A 21,758-nucleotide genomic window follows, 5' to 3' on the forward strand; every position below is an offset into this window, starting at 1 on the left:
TTCTGACATTTACTCAAATTTGGCCACTAGCAAAACTTAGAACTCAAGTAAATAAGACATGAAGGTTTAGTTTATATGAACAAAAAGCTTGAAAAAATAAGAACCAAGTGTTCTTTAAATTGTATTTCCACAGTAGCTCACACCTGAAATCCCAGCTACTTGGGAGGCAGAGACTGGGAGGATCATGGTTTAAGGTCAGACCTCATCTCAACAAATACGACAGGTTGGTAGTGGATATGTCTGTGATTCCAGTAACAAAGGAGGCCGTAGGTAGGAGGATCACATTCTGAGGTCAGTCCTGGGAAAAAATATTAGACCCTTCCTAAAAAATAACTAAAGCAAAAAAGGGTTGTAGCTGTGGATCAAGTAGTAGAGTGCCTGTGTGTGCGTGTGCGTGTGCGTGTGTGTGTGTGTGTAATTTCCAGAGTCTAACACAGCATCTGGCATAGCTAGTGTATGCATGAGATGGTTCAGTGCACCCTATGAATCTGGAAGTATGGCTGCTCTCTGAGAACTAAATTGCAAAATCAGCACTATCTGGGGTGCCCTGGGATAAGAATTATACCTATCCATCACAGTGGCAGCTATAGACCAATTATTGTTTTGGATTCAGTAGCCATCAGGGCCTCATTCGTTAAGTATCTGAATTATATACTTAACTCTCCTTTATTCTATTTCCATACTCACTCAATAACTTCATGATTATAATTTAACTTGCTATGTAGATTTCCTTCAAAGAGAAAACATGCTGATCAGAAGACAGAAGTATCATGCTCGCTTCAGCAGCACATAAACTGGAATGATACAAAGATTAGCATGGCCCATGTGCAAGGATGACACACAAATTTAAAAAAAAAAAAGAAGAAGGTAGGAGTATCTAGTTCTCATGACAGCTCTATTTTCTATGAGTAAATTAATAAATTGGCAAAGTGGGTTTTAACTTTAGTCTCCTATTGAAATTAGTCTAAAGAAACTTTAGGGACTTTCCAGGTTTAAGAGCCAGACCTAGGACTATGGTAACTTCTTGACCATTTTCTACTCCTGGAACAAATGCCAAGAGTAATTTCCCCCAAGGTTTGCACAGCCACAGTCACTACACCTGAAGAACCACACTTATTTTCCTTTGGGCCTCCTGTAATCAGGTTAGTGGAAGACAGTAAATGAAGAATCTAAAGATTGGAAAATGATGAAAATATTGATTACTTAGATATGATACAGGCTTTTATGAGGAACAAGCAAAAGTTCTTAATCTTTTTACATTTTAATAGCTTTCATTGCTCAAATAATATTGAAATACATTTTTGTTATTGAAAATATTATACAGAAAAAACATGAGACCAAGTTTTCTCTTTCATATTCCTAAAATTCCACCCTTTTCCTGAGAAGTAACCTCAGAAAGCAGATTGCTATGTGTCTTTCCTGATAATTTTTAATACATTTACATGTAAATAATATTATATAGTCTTAGTCCATTCTGACTGCTGTAACAAAGTATCTTATACTGGACAATCTATAAATAACAAAAATTTATTGCTCACTGCTCTGGGAGCTGAAGAGTCCAAGATTAGGATGCCAATAAACTTGATATCCAGTGATGGCCTGTTGTTCATACAGGCTTCTGCTTCCCTACATGGTGGAAGAGGCAAAGTATCTCCCTTTAACCTCTTTTTAAGAGTACTAATCCCATTCACAATGAGCTTGTGTGTGTGTGTGCGTGTGTGCGTGTGTGTGTGTGTGTGTGTGTGTGTGTGTGTGTGTGTGTAGTACTGGGGTTTGAACTCAGGGCTTCACACTTGCGAGGCAGGTGCTCTACTATTTGAGTCATGCGTCCAGCCCAAAAGATTGTTTTGTTTTTGTTGTTGTTGTTATTTTGGCACTAGTAGGGGTTAAACACAGGGCTTAGGCACTTGTGGGGCAGGTACTCTACTGCTTGACCCATGACTTTAGTCCCAGGGCTCTTAATCAATTCTCAAAAGACCCAACCTCTTAATACTATTACAATGGGTATTAGGTTCCAACATAGGCTCCATCAATTTTAGGAGACACCAACATTCAGACCATACCATTTACACATATGTACACTCACATATTCAGCATTTTGGACACTTCACATTATTCTTTGTTTTATATAATGAGATTGCATCATAAACATTTGCATTTTTAAAACTAAATACAATTTTTAAAGCATTCCATCAAGAAATTATAAATTTTGTATAACTGTTTTAAAATTTAAATATTTAATGATGCAGTTTAGAACAAAAGAAAATAATTGTTTTTCTGTACTCAAAATATTTTGGATACCAAATGTGTGTTTTTTTTCTAAGCCCAACCAATTCTCTAATTCTCTGGACACTGACTGTAATTTAACTGTGACACTAACTACTTGGAGTTAGGGCAGCCCTTACAGATTAAGACTGCTCCCACTTTAGATGCCAATTGTAAAATAAACCTAGCTCTTGCTATAATTCTGATATCTAGCTATAAAAACTGGGGACTCCTATGACCTTCTCCTCAGGTTTGATAATTTGCTAGAATGACTGACAAAATTCTGGAAAACAAAAAACTTACTATTTCTAGTATATTATAAAGAATGTAGAAAACCCAAAACATGAAAGCAGTTGATGTCCCCACTCCAGAGGAGCTAATACAGAAACCTTAAAGCAACAGAGGTTATCATGAGAAGGGGATCAGTAACAAGGGTAAAGATCAGTTAGAGATGAATCAACATGGGTCATAACACGTGTACACGAAAGCAATGCTAGGAATATTCTGTATAGCTATCCTCAACTCAACTAGCAAAAACGTTTTGTCTTCCTTATTAGGCTTGTCTCTCTTCTTCAACAAAACTAGTGATAAAGACAGAACAGGACCTGCCTGGAACTGAGGGGGGGAAGGGGGGAGGGGTTGGGGAGGGGGGCAGGGGGGAGAAATAACCCAAACAATGTATGCACATGTGAATAAAAGAATTTAAAAAATAAAATTTAGAACCCAGAAAAAAAAAAAAAAAAGAATGTAACTCAGTAAGAGCCAAATGGGAGCTACATAGGAAAGGCACGTGGGAAGGGGCGCGGAGCTTCTACGCCCTCTCAGGATGTGCCACTCTCCCAGTACCTCCATGCATTCACCAACCCAGAAGCTCTCTGAACTCCTCTGTTTAGAGTTTTTATAGTGATTCCTTCGGATACGTGTGACTGATTAAATTATCTATTGGTCATTGGTAATTGGGAGTGGCTGAAAGTTTGAACATGGTTAGTTTCTCTGGCAAACAGCCATAATCTTCTAAGAGTCACCTCATCAGTATAAACTCAAGCATGATTGAAAGGGCTCACTCTGATGAAGAAGATATTCTTCTCATGCCTATCACTCAAGAAAGTACCAAGGGTTTTAGGAACTCTGTGCTAAAAACCAAAGTCAGAGACCAAACATATATTTCTTACTATGCTATATTTCTCACTTGTTGTTTCTATGCTTTGTGATTACAAACATGGCTACAGACTTTATTTCCATTTCATTTATTTTTATTCATTTTTTTATCCAAGTATATCTATAGAACATAATCTAGAAGCAAAATTTTCATCTTGGCTAGGCATGGTAGTAGATGCCTATAGTCCCAGCTACTTGGGAGGCTGAGGCAGGAGAATTACTTGAGTCTAGGAGTTTAAGGCCAACATGGACAACACAGTAATGCCTTGCCTCAAAGAAAAAAGAACTTTAATTTCAAGGTTTTAAAAGCAGGTGAGCATTTTAAACTTGAATAGATGCTACCAAATTACCATAAGATGTGAAGGTAGAAGATACAAGGATGTATATTGAAAGCTGTTGAAAAACTGTGGCGGGGGAGGTAAAGGGGTAAGGGAGAGCAATGGAAGGGGTTGAACAGACCAAAGTAAAGTACGCCCACAGTGGGCATACATTGAGACAACCCTTTGAACATCAACTTAAATATTAATAATGAAAACCAGGACTGTAAAACAGGTACAATGTGTGTGTGGGGGGGGGGGGGTACTATATATAAACACACATTCTATATATTCCATATAATAAGCAAGTTTGATCTTTTTATCTTAATTTTTAAGAGTTGTTGTCTCAAAACAACAACAAAAGTCATTACACTCTTGATTTCTTCCCCTGAATTAATGCTCTATACCACTATTATAGTACCTTCTTATCATGTTATATATATATATATATATATATATATATATATATATATATATATATATATATATATATATATATATACATATATATGTCAATTTGCTAAGGAGACTGGAAACCTAAACAAACATGTGAAATATGTTTTAAGCTTAAAGTATCTCCAGTGTCAATTAATGCAAGTGTTATTGTTAAATCATACTAGAGTAGACACAGCTCTACTACCCGCTAGCTATGTAGCCAACAAAAGCTACATTCTTTCTGAGACTGTATCTGGAAGATATAGAGCACTAATGTACCTATTTCTAATCCCTGTGTGGTTTTTAAGAGTTCATTTCACAAAAACAAAATGTAAACATATTTTGTATGTTTTGGAAAAATGAGGCCATTCTAATGGCTAGAGGTAACATCCTACATTAGTTTCATCAAATTAAGCAAATTTCACATAAACTAAAATGTCCAATTGCCACTATCTCATCTGGGTCGTTAGCTATATAGAGAGCAAGGTGTTATGAAGGCACTGCAAGAGGCATGAAGATGAGCAAGACAGACTCTACCCACAAATACCTTATAGTTTGGCAGAGGAAATAAAACAATTATCTAAATAAGCATAGTGCAAGGCAGGGAAAATGCCAAGGCTACAAGAACATATTAACAGGGACTCAACTGCATTAGGTTGGGAAGTGGAAAGCACTCAAGAAAGTCTTCTAGAAAGAAGACTTAATTACTTAAAGTAGGAAGAAGCTAAGCATTCTTTCCAAAAATTTTGTCTGAATGTGTTATCTTAGATACCTCTGACACTTTATCACTGAATGATAATACACGTGAAATTACCTGAAGAATAAGAAGCTACCACAAATAAAATCTTTACTACTGTAGTCTGGCACTGCTCAAAATGCAACACTATCTTAGACTTTAATTATGTCAAATAATATTTAAAATACCTTCATATATTTCTTTTAGATAAAATGAATTAGATTGAAAGTTCTGCATTGAAGACACCATTAAGACTGCCAAAATATAGTAGGGACTAATTTTTGCATCCAGAAAAGATGCATTTTCTTAACTCAAAGTGACATTACTGACAGAATAAAAGAGGAAAACTCACACTTCAGCTGTACCTGCTCCAAGTATTTTCCAACAGCAGAGATAGCAATTTTAAATTATCTGGATGAGAATGCAAAGTTAATTTAAGTCATGCAATTCTCTATAACAGTATAAAATGATAATTATACAAACATGAATCATCTCACAGAAATGTTAGGTTTGATATAGAACTTCTATATGTATTTTTGCTAAAGGAGAATGCTGTTAAAACTCAGGTCAACATCCTATGGTACTTCACCTTTGGATAGTCTCTGAAACAGTCCTTTATCCATCAAGTGCCTCCTTGATTTACTTTCTACATATAGCGCGCGTGCGTGCGCACACGCCTCATGAAGGAAGAAGTAGAGGGTCACAATTTCCCATTCCAAGTAATTTCAGAGAAAACCAAAATGTTAAGATAGAAGAGAGTATATTAATCAAATAAAGAAACAGTTAATTCAGAACAAAAACAAATCATCTAGGAAATTACAAAAACAATGGTAACCAATTATAAATTCTATAAAACCTCCAGAATGTGCTACTGTGTTCAGATCCCAAGTGTACACTTGATTTTTGTTTGTTTGTTTTGCTTTTGAGAGAGGTTCTCGGTTCAGGCTGGCCTCAAATTCATGATTCTCCTGCCTTAGCTTCCTGAGTGCTGGGATTACAGACATGAGCCACCACACCAAGGCTTAGTGTACACTGAATATTTAAAATTTGCATAAATATGAGTTCCAATATAATTTTCAACTCAAGTCTTGTAGATTAGGTAGCTGTATAGTTTTGTGGTTATTAAATACTTTTAATGTATGTAAACACTAGTAGAACATGAAAAAGAAAATAGCTATCAAATAAGGAAAGTTTAAACACCACTCCAAAGGAAATTAATGCCAAGAAAGTGTTGTCCTAGGCAAGGCAAAGGTCAGGGTGGGTGGAAATGAAGGAAGAGAATAGTACAGAAGATGCATTGGTGAAAATCTATTTTTTGCTACCACCTCCTTCAAACATCTTTGGTTTATGGTTTTTTTTCTATCTAAAACTTAAGATACATTTCAATTTTAAGCCTCTAATAAGCCTCAAACATTTTGTGATCACATTATTATACTTTGTACCAAAACTGGCAGGAACAAAATCTTAGCACCTAACATAAAATTTAAGATGTTTGTTTAAATAATTCTTAATATAGGCTATTAAACAGCCTAAAAAATATTCACATAGGATTTCCTAACTCTAACTATTCCAGAATATTAATCATTAAACCAAAACACAAAGTCAATTGATTAGGCTGAGTTTGTTATGAAGTATGTGTGTGCATATTTATACTAGATAAACAGGTAGGTAGGTAGATAGACAGACAGACAGATGATAGATAGATGGCAGATAGACAGACACATACATAGATACATATATTTATCAGGGGTAGCTGAAGACAAAGGTAGACTATTTTTCTCCAAAAGTAATGAAAAAACAAGAAGGGAAAAATAGCGGTGTATGAAAACCACACCTACAGCATACCTTGAAGACAGAATGCCTACATTTCAAAATAAGACTAAGCAAAAGAGAAAAAGCATCAAATTTTAGAGCATGATCTCTAATGATCCTCCCCCACTCCTCCTCTACTATAAGGCTCTATAATGAGAAAAACAGTCATTGAAAAATGAACCAAAAAAGTACCAATAGGGTTTAAGCTAATTTAAAATTATCATAAGGAAAACTAAGTCCATAATAAATTTGAAAATACTTTTAAAAAGTACCTGAATAGATCAGAGCAAAGGCTCCAAGGGAAGGGTCTTAAAAGTACGTATGACTTGAAAAGGTTGTAATTTTTAGGGGATAAAAACAATCTAAACAATCTAATTTGTAAAGCATACATTACAGATATGTACCAAAAAACCAGACTGGTAATACAGAATGCATCTTTTTCTCAAGTATCCATGGAACATTAACAAAAATAGGTTATATGTTAGGATAAAATACATATTATAAACACTTTCTGAAAACAATACAAAAACCCAGAAATTAACAATAAAAGGTTCTATCACCTAGAAATAAAAAGAAAACAATTATTAACAACATGGGAAAAGAGGAAATATAAACTTAAAATAAAGAATCTAAAATGACAATGATGGCAGCTATTAAATGTGAAGCAGTGATCAGGAAAAAACACACACAATACTTTAACCAGTAAAACTGAAAGAATAAAAATTAATGAAGTAAATTCCAGGGCCCTCAACTACAACAAAAAAGGCAAAGGAAAGGAAAATAAAGATAAAAGTCCAAATAAATAAGGTAGAGAAGACAAAAGCAGCAAGCATACTCAATAAATTTAAATCCCCATCTACTTTAGAGGCTGAGGCAGGAGGATCAGTTGAGCCCAGGAATTACTGGCCAGCCTGGGGAAACATAGAGAGACACCCGCCTCAAATAAGCGAGTAAGTAAATAAAATGAGAATACTTTGTAGATCTCTATGCAAGTAAAACTTAAAACTAGGTGAAGGGAAATTACCTACAGAAATAAAGATGAACAAAATTGACATCACTGGAGTTAGAAATCCTGGATACATTTCTACAGAGAAAAATGACCAAACACATAAAAAGCACAAGGCCATCATGGTTTCACAGGGCAATTCTAATGAACCTTTTATAGTGCCAAAAATGCTCAAAATGAAATGTGGTATGTGGTGAAGGTCAAAGCTCATTATTTACATGTAACTAACTATCCAATCCTTCTTGCATTATTTGTTGAATGAATGAGTGTTGAACTTTGAAGCCTTTTTCAGCATCCATGCAGTTCATATGATTAACATCCCTAATTTTGAAGAACCCATGCATTCCTAAAATACATCCCACTTTGTTATGATTTATTCTTTTTAAATTTTGGTGTTAGATTTTGTTTACTGATATTTCATTTCATATTTTTACATTAGTTAACATTGAAGAGTAACTTTGTTATGTAGTTTTTTTCTTTTACTCCCCTGATAAATACAATAGAAGGTAGTTTTTATAATTTAACACAAACAAACCATTTTTTTAAATGGACAAAGGTTAAGCTTGGCATGGTAGCATGCTCTTGTATTCCCAGCTAAACTTTGAAAGCTGAGGCAAAGGAAGCACTTGAACTCAGGAATTTGAGACCAGCCTGGGCAACACAACAAAACTCCTTCCCCTAACCCCCCAAAAAGTGACAAAAAATAGACAAAGGTTTAAATAGACACTTGCCTTTATAAAAGATAAATGGATGCCAAATAACTACAGGACAGGAAACGAGGCTCAACACAGTCATCAGTGAAACAAAACCAAAACACAAACCAAAATGCCAATATACATCCACTTGAAGGCAAAAATTAAAAGCAGGAACATATCAAGCATTGATAAGGATTTGGAGCAACTGGTACTCGTACACTCTGATGGGAAGTAAAATGTATAACCACTTGGAAAATGCTTTGGCAGCACCTCAAAATGTTAAATACAGAGTTAGTATAACATTCAATCATTCCACTTAGTTAGTAGAGAGAAATGAACACATATATTGTATAAAAACTTACCTATGAATGTTCAGAACAATTATAAGAGAAAAATGGAAACAATGTAAGGCTTCAGTAGTAGGTCAATGGATAAACAAAATCTGGCACATTCATACAGTAGACAACAATCCAACAATAAAAAAGAATAAATTACTGATACCTACAAAAGATATTTCAAAATAATTATGTGTAGTAAAAGAGGATAGTAAAAATAAATACATCATGATTCCTTTTATATTCAATTTTAGGAAATGCAAACAAATTTACAGTGACAGAAAGAACAGTGGTATCTTGAGGGGGAATCAAAGGAATGGACTGTGAAGGGCACATGGAAATTTCATGGGGTGATGAAAATCATGAAGATGGTTTCATGTATGTATGCACACATGTGCCAAAACTCACCAAATAATACATTTCAATTGTGCATTTACTATGTGGCAATAATACCAAAACAAAACTTTAAGAAATCACCAGCCATAACGGGTTAAAAAACAACATTGAAGAGAATAAAATTAGGGTTAGTTTCAAAATATGATTAAAGATACATATTCCTAGTCCTAAAGCCAACATATTCTTTAACAGGGAAATACCAGAGGCATTTCCACCACCAACAGGAACAATTCAATAGAATGAGTACTATTATATTCAACATAGTATAATACAAATTGGTTAGGGTAATTAAATAAGAAAATGCAATTAGATATAAGAGCTGGGGGAGAAAAAGTAAATTTATTTCTAATTGAAAATGACACAATAGGGGGCAAGTGTGGTACCTCATGTCTGTAATTCCAGCTACTGAGGAGACAGAGACTGGAAGGATGAAGGTTAGAGGCTGGTTCAAGGATAACATGTCCAACAAGCTAGTTAGACTCCTATCTTAATCAATAAACTGAGCATGGCAGCAGGTGTTTGCAATCCCAGCTACTCAGGAGGCTGTAGGTAGAAGGATCATAGTCTGAAGCTGGCTCCAGGGGCAGGGGGAAATGTAAGCCCTACCTGAAAAATAACCACAGCAAAAAAGAGCTGGGTGCATGGCTCAAATGGTAGAGCACCTGCCTAAGAAGTGTGAGGCCCTAAGTTCAAACTCAAGTATCACAAAAAATAGATAAATGAAAGTGATACAACAGTGTGCCTGGAAAGAGCAGTTTCCCAAATCATGGTGCTACTGACATTTTCGGGCGATAGATCTTTGCTGTGGTGTTGTCCTGTGCATTGCAGGATGTTCAGCAGCATCTCTGGCTTTTGCACTCTAGAAGCTAGCAACACCATCCCTACCCAGTTGTGACAACCCAAGCACTAATAAAATGTCCCTAGGGGGTTAAAATGAGCCCAGACTGAGAACCAATGCCTTAAAAAACAATTACAAATCAAACTCAAACACTAAAAAGTTCTAGTTAATTAATATATAGAAATCAATAGCTTTCACATACAAAACCAAAAACCTGTTAAAGGACATAATGGTAGCACAAACTTCAATAAAAAGGCAACAAGTGTGTGCTTAGCATGCAGAAGGCCCTGGATTCAATTCTCAACACCAAAAACCAAAAACAAACAAAATGACAGAGACTGGAAAAAATAGATTATAAAAAAAAATGGCCCGACTATATGTAGTCTGTAAGAGGCTCACGTTAGATCCAAAGACACAAGTAAAAAGTTGAATGAAAGAATGAAAAAAGATACTCCAAATAGTAGCCCAAATACAGGAGAGATGTCCATTCTATTATCAAACAAACAGACTTTATACAAAAAACGGTTATAAAAGACAGAGAAGCATAGTACCATATAGCAAGATATAACAATTATAAGTCAGGTGCCAGTGGCTCATGCCTGTAATCCTAGCTGCACAAGAGACTGAGATCAGAGGATCTTGGTTTGGGGCCAGCCTAAGCAAAAAGTTTGTGAGACCCCATCTCAACAGAAAAAAGCTGGATGGGCATGGTGATGAGCACCTATCATTCCAACTGTTGTAATAAGCATACAGAGGAGAATCATGGTTCAGGCCAGCCTGGGTAAAAAGTGAGACCCTATCTCAAAAATAACCAGAGCAAAAAGGGCTGGAGGCATGCATGACACAAAGCAGTAGAGCGAGTGCCTGGCAAACAAGGACAAAGCCCTCAGTTCAAATCCCAGTACCACCAAAGAAGAAAGATATAACAATTACAAATATCTATCCATCTAATGACAGAGCATCAAAATATATAAAGCAAAAACAGACAGAATTCAAAGGACAAATAGATAACTCTAATAGCTAGATACTGTACTTCTCTCTTCTCAATAATGAATACAACAAACTAACAGGTGATAAGCGAGGAAAATGAAGATTTACACAACACAGTAAATGAGACCTATTGGACAGAAACAGAGCACCCCACCAAAAAACAGTATACAATTCTTCTCAAGGGTACATGGAACATTTTCCACATAAGTCACGAGGTAATCTACAAATGAAGTCTCAGCAGATTTGAAAAAACAGATAACATAACAAATTATTTTCTCTGACTAAACTAGAAATTAGTTAGAAATCAGTAGCAGAAGTAAAAGTGGAAAATTCACAAATTTTTAGAAATTAACAATATACCCTTACACAACCAATGGATCAAAGAAAAAAATCATAAGGGAAACCAGAAAATAAATAGAGATGAATGAAAGTCAAAACACAAAATGCCAAAAGTTAAGCTATACATTAAAATTAGTACTAAGGGGAAATTTATAGCCATAAATACTTGTATTAAAACAAGATCTCAAATCAACAATCTAATTTTTCAACTTGAAGAACTAGAAAAACAAGAACAAGCTACATTCAAAAGTAGCAGAAGGAAGGAAATAACAAAGATTACAACAGTTAAATGACAAAGAGAAAAGAAAAAGAACAGAGGAAAAGTTGGTTATTTGAAATAATCAACAAAAATCGACAGACATTTATGTAGATAGACTAAAAAAAAGAAAAGACATAAATTACCAAAATCAGAAATTACAATGGGAACATCACTACAGATTCTAGAGAAATAAAAAGGATTTTAAGCGTACCATGAACAACTGTACATCAGCATATTGAATGATATAGGTGAAGTAGAAAAATCCCTAGAAACATAAAACCTACCATTAAATCATAAAAAATTAAAAATCTGAAAAAGCCTTTAACTGGTAAAGAGATAAAATCAATAATCAAAAAGGTCCCCACAAAGAAAAGCCTTGGCCCAAATGCTTTCACTGGTAAAGTCTCCCAAGCATTTAAAGAACTACCACTAATCCTTCTCAAACTTTTCCAAAATCTTGAAGAGGGAACACTTTCTAACTCATGAGTCCAGCATTATCCTGACATCAAAGCCAGACACAGACAATTTAAGTATAGACAAACATTCCTTAGGAACAATGTTGCAAAAATCTCCAGCAAAATCCAAGTAAAAGAAACTCAGCAGTATAATAAAAAAAAGACTAGACACCATAATCAAGTGGGACTTATTTCTGCAATTAAAGGATGGTTCATTATGGAAAAATCAATGTAATAGAATGAAGGGAAAATCCCACAGGATCATCTCAATTGGTACAAAAAAAAAAAAAAAAAAAAAGGCACCTGACAAATTCAACACTCATTTTTGTCAGAAAAGACCACCTGGGGCAGGTGTAGAAGCAAATCAGTGATCCTGGGACAGAGTCCACACTAAGAATTCTGTGCACAGTTAACAAATTCAAGTGTCATACAATTTAAGATGCTTTCCCTCTGGGTCTTAAAAGTAAACATGTTTTTTTAACTTGTTTGGTGAAATATTTTATTTTGAAACAACACTTCACTGGACGTAATCTCCAAAAAGTATTCACAAGGGCTGACGGAGTGACTCAAGTGGCAGAGCACCTGCCTAACAAGTTTGAGGTCCTGAGTTCAAACCCCAGTACTGACCCAAAAAAAAAGTATTCTCAAATTTTCAAGAGTTTAAACAATGTAATTACTGAAAAAGGTCTTTCTACATAATAGAATCTATGTCCAAAGTACATTAGAAACCAATTTTGAACACAGAAATGATTTCTGTATAAGAAAAGTTTTACATTTTGCTTTATTATGATAATAGAAACAATAGTTAAAATTTCATATTTTCTCTTCCTAAAACAATGTCTGGCATATTGCAAATTTTTGATAGATATTTCTTAAATAAATCTTTGGCTTTTGTCTGAGGAAAAAAAATCAACACCCTTTCTAGCTAAAAAACACTCAGCAAAGTTGGAATAGAAGGAAACTACCTAAACATATGAAAAAATCTAAAGTAAACCTCATTTTTTGTGGTGAAACACTGAGAACAAGAACAAGAAAAGAACCAAGTATGTTGGTACAGGCCTGTAATCCCAGCTACCTGGAAAGGTGAGGCAGGAGAATTTTGAGCTCAAGGCAACACAATGAGACTCAAAGCAAGGATTTTTTTTTTTTCACTATTCCTATTGAACACAGTACTAAAAGTTCAACCAGAAGCAATTAGGTAAGAAAGAAACAAAAGAAATCCAAATCAGAAAGAAGCAAAATTATCTCTATTTGCAGATGACATACACTTATATATAGAAACACACACACACACACACACACACACACACACACACACACACACTCAGAATAAATGAAGTCAAAAGGCTATACAATACCAATGAACAATCTGAAAAGGAAATTACAAAATTCCATTTATGATACATCAAAAAGAATAAAATATTTAAAAATCAACTCAGGAGGTATATAAGGAGACTTATATAATGAAAACTTTAAAACACTGCTGAAAGAAATTACAGGAGAAATAAATAAATGGAAACACATCCCATGATTATAGATTAGAGGCTTAACATTGTTAAGATATGATAGCCAAGGTGATCTACAGTGTCATTGCAATCCCATCAAAATCTCAAGGACATTTTTGAAGAAACTGAAAAGCCCACCCAAAAATTTAATAGAATCTCAAGAAACTCTGAATAGCCAAAATAATCTAGAAGAAGAACAATGCAAGAAAGACTTATACTTCCTGATTTCTAAACTTACTACAAAGCTGGAGTAAACAAAACAGCATAGTACTGGCAGTAATTACTATGTACCCTCACATAGAAGGTCAAATGATTTTTGAGAAGGGTTACCACTAAGTGGGGAAAGGACAGTCTTTTCCACAAAAGGTACTGAACAAACTGGGTATCTATATGTAAAAGAATGAAGTTGGACTCTTATCTAATACATTATAAAAAATTAACTCAAAGCAGATGAAAAAAATATACAACCTAAAATCATAAAACTCTTAGAAGAAAACAGGACAAAACCTTTTTCATTTAGTTTCACTGAGACAGGGTCTTGCTATATAACCCATGTCTCAAATTCATGTTTCTCCTATAGGCATATAATACCATGCCCAGCTAGAGCAAAAACTTTCTAACCCTGGATTTGACAATTATATCTTGAATATGACACTAAAGGCATGAACAATAAAAAAAGATTAATTGTGGACTTTATGAATTTTTTCATCCAAAAACATTATCAGGGATAAGGGATGCAGTTCAGTGGTAGAGCGCTTGAGGTGCTAGGCTCAATCCCCACCATTACAGAAAAAAAAAAAAAACAGACTTTCATTAGAGTAAAAAGCACAAAGAATGGGAGAAAATATTTACATATCATATATCTGATATGACATTAATACCCAGAATATATATATACCTTCTAAACCTTCACAATAAAAAAAGTAGTCAAAATTGAGCAAAGGACATAAGCAGACATTTCTCCAAAGAAGATCTATAAATGGTCACTAAACACATGAAAAGGTGACTCCAAATAAACCTTTCCTCTCTTACATTGTTTATGTCATGTATCTGTCAGAGCAATGATGAGCAAACATAACTATCAACTTTTCATCAAATCTAGGCATAAAATATCCAGATTTATCCATTTTCTTTGTTCTTCACATTTAACTTAAATTAAATAACTTTGTATGCTTTTCTCTTGTTATACTGTCTTTCATTATTGGGGATTATAGCCATAGACCTTGCAATGAGTAAAGAAAAGATACTACAGTGAAAGGATGTGCCCTTTGCCCCAGCAGATCCCCATAGCAGAAACCAGTAAAGCCAGTACAGGATGTCCCGTGCAGGATAAGATAAACAGGATGGGGGCAGGTGGAATGTGAGGAATGTGAGGAATGTGAGCAGATTGCGAAAGACAACTAGAAGTACCTGCAAGATGTGCCCTGCCTGCTTGCTAAATGTAACCACGTGCGCGAATACTGACCCTTGAATCTATAGGCTGAGAAGTAATGTACTCTTAAATGGATAGGCTGGAAATGTATGTGGTGTTACAATCTCATTGGCTATGTACTGTGCGGGCTTTTGCTGTAACGGCCGGTAGGGGCCTATATAAGATCCTCCCTAAAGAGGCTCGGGGTCTTGTCTGCCCAATCGGACCTGTGTGTCTGTGGGGAGCTTGACCCTGGCTTGCCAGCTCAATAAACTCTGCTTTGTTGATTGCATTCACACGTGACTCTCTGTCTCTCGGAGGAATAGGATTCTCGGACCCTAACATTTGGAGGATCCACCGAGATACCCTTTTTCGAGAAGGCAGACCATCCACGAGAAAGCAAAGGTGATTCCAAGTCCTAGGCATTGGGAGAGTCTGAGATTCTCATTTGGAGGGAACTAATTGGTAGATGATTGTTCGCGTTTGGGCCGTGGCGGGGATTTGGCCAATCCCCAGGGAGAATCATTCTGGGAATCTCGTTAAGGGAACCACAAGGTCCTGCTGGGAGAGGCTTTCCTCTCATTTGGGCTCGAGCATTTCAGGAATCCTGGCGCCAGGTGAAGAACTAATTGAACTAGTCGACCGACCACCCATCAAGTGGACGCCTTTTGGCCTGATACCAAACTGGATGGTGAGGAGGTTGAATGGGGTGCACACCAGCGTGAGAGAAGGACCGGTCCAAGCGAGTGGTGGAGAGTGTTCTGTGTGTGTGGAGTTATTGTTGCTTTCACCCTTTTTGTTCTATCTCTCCTGGCGGTTGCTTCTCATCCCACAATGGGACAGGGAACAAGCAACCCCAATGTCTTTGATTCTCTCTCACTTTCCAGAAGTCAAAAAAAGGGCATTAAATGCGGGTCTGGTCATTAAGAAAGGTAAGTTCGACACCCTTTGTTCTGCAGAATGGCCCACCTTCGGAGTCGGATGGCCCATTCAAGGTTCCCTCTCCCTAGACCTGATCACTAAGGTCAAGGCTGTCGTTTTCCGACCAGGCAATCAAGGCCACCCAGATCAGGTCCCCTACATTTTGGTTTGGGAAGATTTAGCAGGGAACCCCGCCCCCTTGGTTAACAGCTTTTCTGACTCACCCCTCCAGTTCGGCTCCCGGGGCTAAAACCCCAGTCACGCCTGCCTTGGTCATAAAAGAGGAAGAGAAACCTCCCCTTCCCTTCCTGACTAGTCCTCAAAATAGGACACCCTCTTTACCACCCCCTGTCTTACCGGAGAGTTCCCCCCTTTACCCGTCCCTCGCGGGGGTAGAGGAAGATCGGCCACCCCCATACGTGACTCCCCCTGGTCAGGCCAGTGCTCCGGAGGAGGAAATTTCCTCATCCTCCTCAACAGAACCGACGGCCGGAGGAGGAATGGGTCGAAGACTCCGCCCCCACCTGCACATCCATGTTTATTGTGGCACTATTCACAATAGCCAAGTTATGGAAACAGCCAAGATGCCCCACCACTGACGAATGGATTAAGAAAATGTGGTATCTATACACAATGGAATTTTATGCAGCCATGAAGAAGAACAAAATGTTATCATTCGCTGGTAAATGGATGGAATTGGAGAATGTCATTCTGAGTGAGGTTAGCCTGGCTCAAAAAACCAAAAATCGTATGTTCTCCCTCATATGTGGACATTAGATCAAGGGCAAACACAACAAGGGGATTGGACTATGAGCATATGATAAAAGCGAGAGCACACAAGGGAGGGGTGAGGATAGGTAAGACACCTAAAAAATTAGCTAGCATTTGTTGCCCTTAACGCAGAGAAACTAAAGCAGATACCTTAAAGCAACTGAGGCCAATAGGAAAAGGGGAACAGGTACTAGAGAGAAGGTTAGATCAAAAAGAATTAACCTAGAAGGTAACACCCACGCACAGGAAATCAGTGTGAGTCAATGCCCTGTATAGCTATCCTTATCTCAACCAGCAAAAACCCTTGTTCCTTCCTATTATTGCTTATACTCTCTCTACAACAAAATTAGAAATAAGGGCAAAATGGTTTCTGCTGGGTATTGGGAGGGGGAGAGAGGGACGGGGCGGAGTGGGTGGTAAGGGAGGGGGTGGGGGCAGGGGGGAGAAATGAACCAAGCCTTGTATGCACATATGAATAATAAAAGAAAAATAAAAAAAAAAGAAGACTCCGCCCCCGAGGGGTATGGGAAAGGGAGGGAGAAGATGGGCCCTCCTCATCAACACATGGGGAGGAAACTGTCCCCACATTTCCAGTCCGGACGGTAGGCCAAGGAGGACTGGGAGGGGGGAAACAGTTTCAGTACTGGCCCTTCTCCTCCAGTGATCTATATAACTGGAGGACGCAGAACCCACCCTTTTCAGAAGACCCTAAGTGTCTCATAGATCTCCTGGAGTCCGTCATGCATACACACCGCCCCACATGGGACGACTGTCACCAGCTGCTCAATACACTTTTTACGACGGAGGAACGGGAGCGCATCCTCCATGAAGCTAGAAAGAACGTCTTGGGGGACAACGGGAGACCCACAACCCTCCAAATGGCCATAGACGAGGCCTTCCCCCTACGCCGTCCTGATTGGGATTTCGGGACCACAGAAGGTAGGGAGCGTCTCCGAATCTACCGCCAGACTCTTATGGTAGGTCTCCGAGCGGCCGCTAGGAGGCCCACCAACTTTGCAAAGGAGAAAATGAAAGCCCGGCCGGTTTCTTAGAGCGCCTCTATGAGGCATACCGTCAGTACACCCCTATTGACCCTGAGGCGGAGATCCACCGGTCTGCTGTGGTATTCTCATTCATTAATCAGGCAGCTCCAGACATTAGGAGAAAACTCAATAAACAGGAAAACTTAGGGGAGATGACCATTAGAGAAATGTTACAGATAGCGGAGAAGGTCTTTACCGCAAGGGAAACTCCAGAAGAAAGGGAGGAAAGGCGGAGAAAGGAAGACAGGGAGGCCCAGGAGAAATTGAGAAAGGAGGACAGGGAGTTCCAGGCTAAGAGAACCAAAAGCAACAAAGAGAAATGGCCCGTATTTTCCTAGCGGGCGTCCGGGACCAACCCAGGGAAGGGGGCCACGCCAGGACCCCGGATAAGGAACACTGTTTTTACTGTAAGGAGACTGGGCATTGGAAGAGAGAGTGCCCTAAGTTAAAGGGAAGAAGAGGGTTTGGCAGGAGACCGGGAGGTAACAGGGAAAGGGAACGAGCAGTGGAGCAGGCCAGAGTCCTTCTAGCCAGAGAAGAGGACTGAGGGAGATGGGGCTCGGACCCCCTCCCCGAGTCTTGGGTAACTGTATGTGTGGAGGGGAAGCCGATGGGGTTCATGGTGGATACCGGCGCCCAGTATTCGGTCTTAAACAAGGCATGTGGACCTTTGAACAAGGAACGAACAATTGTCGTTCAGGGGGCCACGGGTACCCAGTTATGCTCATGGACTACCAAAAGAAAGGTAGACTTAGGAAAACACCAGGTCACACACTCCTTCCTGGTCGTCTCTGTGAGCCCCGATCCCTTGCTCGGACGAGACCTGCTCACCAAAGTAGGGGCCCGTATCTATTTTGAACCAGATGAAATAATTGTGACTGATCAGGAGGGGAGCCCGATACACGTCCTGTCCCTATCATTGGCCGACGAATATCGACTGTTTGAGAGCCGACAGGAGCCAGGAGGGGACATAGCCCAATGGCTAAAAAGGTTTCCCACGGCCTGGGCAGAGACTGCAGGAATTGGCCTCGCCAAACACCTCCCTCCCGTAGTTATACAATTGAAGGCTTCCGCTCTTCCCATTCGGGTAAAACAGTATCCTATGCCCAAAGAGGCTCGAAGAGGCATAGCCCCTCATATCCACAGGCTAATAAAGGAAGGAGTACTGTGGCCTTGTCGGTCCACCTGGAATACTCCTATGCTCCCTGTCCAAAAGCCGGGAAGCGGGGACTATAGGCCTGTGCAAGACCTACGAAAGGTAAATGAGCAGGCGGAGGACATTCATCCCACTGTACCGAATCCCTATACCTTGCTCAGTCACCTACCGCCCTCACAAGTATGGTATACAACCCTTGATTTGAAAGATGCTTTCTTCAGCATTCCATTGTCAGAAATCAGCCAGCCGCTATTTGCATTCGAATGGCAAGAGGATGGGGGCCAGACCGGACAGCTCACTTGGACCAGACTGCCACAGGATTTAAAAATTCTCCCACCCTGTTTAACAAGGCCCTGAGCCAGGACCTGGAGCCCTTTCGCCGGAGTCACCCGCGAGTCAATCTACTACAGTACGTTGATGACTTACTGTTAGTGGCAGAAACCCGAGAGGAGTGCAGTGAGGCTACTGAACACCTGCTAACAGAGTTAGGTGAGCTGTGATATCGTGCGAGTGCCAAGAAGACCCACATCTGTGAAAGGTCAGTGACATATCTGGGTTATCGGATCGCAGATGGGGCAAGATGGCTGACTGATGCCATGAAACAGACTATTTTGACTATTCCACCCCCCACATCCACTGGGGGAGTGAGAGAGTTCCTGGGCTCCACAGGGTTCTGTAGACTCTGGATTCCGGGATTTGCAGAGATAGCCAGACCCCTATATGAGGCCACCAAAGAGGCTCCGGATTGGAGGTGGGGAGAGGAACAACAGCGGGCCTTTGACCAGCTAAAGGCCACCCTTCTCCAGGCCCCTGCCTTGACCCTACCAGACCCCACAAAATCATTCACTCTGTTTGTGGATGAAAAAAAGGGGGTAGCCAAAGGAGTCCTGGCCCAACAGTTAGGTCCCTGGAAGAGACCCGTGGCATATCTTTCCAAGAAATTAGACGCAGTAGCATCAGGATGGCCCCCCTGCCTCTGCATCATAGCGGCCATTGCCATGTTAGTGAGAGAAGCAGACAAATTAACCTTTAGACAGGCCCTCCGGGTCACGGCCCCTCACCCGGTGGAGGGAGTCCTTAAACAACCCCCTGGGAAATGGATGACGAATGCCAGGCTCACCCACTACCAGGGGCTCCTGCTGGATTCCCCTCGGATCACCTTTGCAGATCCCGTAACTCTGAACCCTGCCACCCTGTTGCCCAACCTGGAACTACAGACACCTGTCCATGACTGCAAGGAGTTCCTCTCCGAAGTTACCCAGGTATGGGTTGACCTAAAGGTCACCCCACTGTCCGGCTGTAAATAAAACTGGTACACTGATGGAAGCAGTTTTGTCCAAAATGGAATCCGAAGAGCAGGGGCAGCAGTGGTCGACCAAGAAGGAAACACGGTATGGAGCAGCGCCCTCCCACCCGGAACCTCAGCCCAAAAGGCAGAATTAATTGCCTTGGCCGAGGCCCTGGAAAGGGCAGAAGGAAAACGAGTCAGTATCTACACCGATAGCCGCTATGCTTTCGGTACCATCCACGTCCACGGAGCCATCTATTGCGAAAGGGGATTTCGCACAGCAGAAGGGAAAGGCTTAAAAAACCTGGCCGAAGTCCACCATCTATTAAGAGCAGTGGAAAAACCGAAGGCAGTGGCAGTGGTGTATGTCCCAGGCCATCAGTCTGCCAAGACTCCAGAAGCTGTCGGTAACAACAGGGCAGATCAAGAAGCTAGGAGAGCAGCAATGGTGAGTCCCTCCGTGGTCGCGGCTATAGATGTGCCTGTCCCCGAGCTCCCTTCGCTACCTCCCCAACCAGAGTACTCCTCAGAGGATTTCACTTGGATAAGAGCCCACTCCCTCACTAGAAAAAGGGAGGATGAATGGAGAAGCAACTTGGAAGGCAAGCTAATCCTGCCCGAGAAACTTGGCTGATTCCTGTTGGCTAACTTACGTAAGTCCACTCACTTGGGGCGGAGAAAGTTGCTAGACTTGCTGACATCTGCACAACTCCGATTTCCGAACCAGACTGCGGCCGGCCGTCAAATTGTGGAGGATTGTGCTAGCTGTACAGCTATGAAACCAGAACGAAGGGAGGGGCACCACACAGGTATTCGGGAACAGGGGAGGGCCCCGGGAAGAAGCTGGGAAGTGGATTTTACCGAAGTAAAACCAGGGAAGTTTGGGTACAAATATTTGCCAGTGTTCATAGATACCTTTTCGGGCTGGGTGGAGGTATTTCCTACAAAGAGGGAGACGAGTCAGGTAGTGGCAAAAGCCTTACTAGAGGAAATCATACCCAGGTACGGGGTGCCTGAGGCAACTGGGTCAGATAACGGTCTGGCTTTCATTAGTAAAGTCCTGCAGGGACTAGCCCAGGCTATGGGGGCCAATTGGAAACTACATTGTGACTATAACCCCCAGAGCTCAGGGCAAGTAGAAAGGATGAATAGGACACTAAAGGAGACTTTAGCCAAATTGGCCCTGGAGACTGGCGGTGATTGGGTGACACTCCTTCCCTTGGCCATCTTCTGAGTCCAGAACTCCCTTTATGTCCATGGGCTACCCCCCTTTGAGATCCTGTATGGAGCTCCACCTCCCATCATTCAAAGGACCTTAAGCCCGGGACTAGGTGATCTGGCCCCAAATTACCTGACTATGCTACAGGCTCTAGCTAAGGTGCAACAACAAATATGGCCCTTAATTCAAGCGTACCATACTACTGAGAGGGTCCCGACTCCAGAACATGGCATAGTCCCGGGTGACATGGTATGGGTTAAAAGGCATCAGTCCAAAACCCTAGAGCCTAGATGGAAAGGACCTTATGTTGTACTGCTTACTACCCCCACCGCCCTCAAGGTTGATGGAATTGCACCATGGGTACACCACTCCCATGTGAGACGGGCACGTCTTCAGGAGGAGCAGGGA

At 40.0% G+C, this 21,758-nt stretch overlaps 1 protein-coding gene and 1 pseudogene across 6 annotated transcripts in view; one reads left to right on the forward strand and one right to left on the reverse strand.

The window, feature by feature from the left end:
• Micu1 (mitochondrial calcium uptake 1) overlaps nucleotides 1–21,758 on the reverse strand; it is a 202,379-nt gene that overhangs the window by 149,358 nt on the left and 31,263 nt on the right. The gene's annotated exons all lie outside the window — the stretch shown is intronic.
• Nucleotides 773–869, forward strand: LOC141425257 (U6 spliceosomal RNA; annotated as a pseudogene).

Source organism: Castor canadensis, chromosome 7 (genome assembly GCF_047511655.1).
Source record: "Castor canadensis chromosome 7, mCasCan1.hap1v2, whole genome shotgun sequence".
Classification (NCBI taxonomy): domain Eukaryota; kingdom Metazoa; phylum Chordata; class Mammalia; order Rodentia; family Castoridae; genus Castor; species Castor canadensis.